The 2,072-nt window shown below is 33.9% G+C and overlaps 1 pseudogene across 1 annotated transcript; it reads left to right on the forward strand.

The window, feature by feature from the left end:
* The first annotated feature begins 701 nt into the window (after nucleotides 1-701).
* On the forward strand, nucleotides 702-1,343 carry LOC149189994 (cold-responsive protein kinase 1 pseudogene; annotated as a pseudogene). The gene is made up of 2 exons (XR_016255616.1): nucleotides 702-949; nucleotides 1,064-1,343. The product of XR_016255616.1 is annotated as a cold-responsive protein kinase 1 pseudogene (transcript).
* The last annotated feature ends 729 nt before the right edge of the window (nucleotides 1,344-2,072 follow it).

Here is a 2,072-nt window from a genome sequence, read left to right on the forward strand (position 1 = left end):
AAATTCAAATTTTATTTTAAACATTTTTTTTTTAATTTTAAAATACAAATAATAAAAAAGATTTTAATTTTTTTTCAAAAAAATTTAATTTGTTAATTTCAAATTAAAAAAAAAATTATTAAAAAAAAAATTAAAATTATTTTTTTTTACCGGAATTTTTTTAAACCTAACCTTTTTATTTACAAAAAAATTAAAATTAAATTTTTTTTTTTTTTAAACAAACTTTTTTTTTAATTAAAAAAATTATAATTTTTTTTAAACTTTTTTTTAGTTTAAAAATAGAAATAGTTAACAAAAATAAAAATAATTTTTTTTTTAATTTCCATATTTAATTAAAAAAATTATAAATTTTTTTAAACATTATATTTTTTAAACAAACATTATAATTATAATTTTTTAAAACCAAACTTTTTTTTTAATTAAAAAAATTATAGTTTTTTTTAATTTTCACATATAAAAAAATTATTAAAAAAAAAATTAAAATTAAAAAAAAACTTAATACGGAATTATTCGTTTTTATTAAAAAAAATTATTTTTTTGCGCCGCCGCCTCCCGGCCGCCCGTGGTGGCGAGGCCGTGGGCGGAGGTGCCTGCCCACCCAGAGTATTATTCGGTTGGCCCCCTCATACTTAATCCCTCTGGATCTTCTTTTTTTTGTTGCCCAAGAGTTGTTCTGTTGTAGCTGAGATCATATAACTGTAATGCATGTGGCAACAGGAGAAGGCAGGCAGAGTTTGAGTTGGGAAACTCGTTTTGGGATCATATTGGGCACTGCTCGCGGCCTTTCATATCTGCACGAAGATTTCCATGTTCGCATCATTCATCGCGATATCAAATCCAGCAATATATTGCTTGATGAACATTTTTGTGCAAAAATAGCAGATTTTGGATTGGCCAGACTTCTTCCTGAAGATCGGAGTCACCTCAGTACTAGAGTTGCAGGAACCCTGTAAGAAAAATAATCCTTTATACGACTGTTCTGATTATATTTGCATTTAGGTTGTTTTGATTATATTTGCAGTTAGTGTTTGAACATAATTAAAATGGAGTTTTGTTTGGTCAGAGGATATACAGCACCAGAATATGCCGTTCATGGGCAATTGACCGAGAAAGCGGATACCTACAGTTACGGTGTTGTAGTTCTTGAGATTGTAAGCGGAAGGAAAAGCATTGACATGAAGCAACTACCGCATATGCAATATCTTCTAGAATGGGTATTTTCTCCGTCCATTCCGTGGGCGGAGTTTCCATATTTCTTAGCTGGAGATATTCGTCCTTCCTTCTGGAGTAAGCTTAGCAACCAAATTGAGCTTCTACGAACCCCCAAACTCAGTCTAGTGTAATGGAAAACTCTTCTCAAGGTAAATATAAAAGCCAGTCACCAAAACATGTTTTTCATCCCCGCACATTGATATATGCATCCCATTACCCTTGAGATAACTCACAACCCTTATACGGTGAAAATCTTCGCCTTTAAACTACTATAGATTCAGTCCTTTAGCAATCCAGAACTTCAAAACAAGTTGCCCAGGAAATGTACACTTATACTGAGCCAATAAACAATGATCTCCACACCCAGTTAGCCACAAGAGACACGCTGAACACACTGAATATAAACTTACCACAGCAATATATAGATATGACTTTTATTCGAAGGAAATATACCCAGATTTGCAGAGAGAACCCATCCTTCTTGTTGATAGGCTGCTATAGGCATAAAAATACGACCTCCAGATCTGGAATGTTAGCAAACCAGTGGCCCCTTAGCTAGAAATTTGATCTCCTTGCTAATTGTGACTTGGCACTAGTACTCTTCAAACAAAATTCTGCTGGGCTCCTTCAAGAATAATGCCTGGAGCTTCAATTATCCAACCCTTTCCTTATAAATTGAAGGTAATAATAGTTTGATGTACCCATTGGAATATTAGTTCTGCTTTAGCTACAACAATGCGACCTAGTGGAAATATTAATTCTGGAAAATACGGTACATTCGTCCTCCCTCTAAAATGCTACCTCTGCCCACGGCCGCGCCACCACGGGCGGCCGGGGGGCGGGGGTCGATTCCCCGATTC

Source organism: Pinus tabuliformis, chromosome 3_1, assembly GCF_031772625.1.
Source record: "Pinus tabuliformis cultivar Carrire ecotype Pingquan chromosome 3_1, CPIR1, whole genome shotgun sequence".
NCBI classification, from domain to species: domain Eukaryota; kingdom Viridiplantae; phylum Streptophyta; class Pinopsida; order Pinales; family Pinaceae; genus Pinus; species Pinus tabuliformis.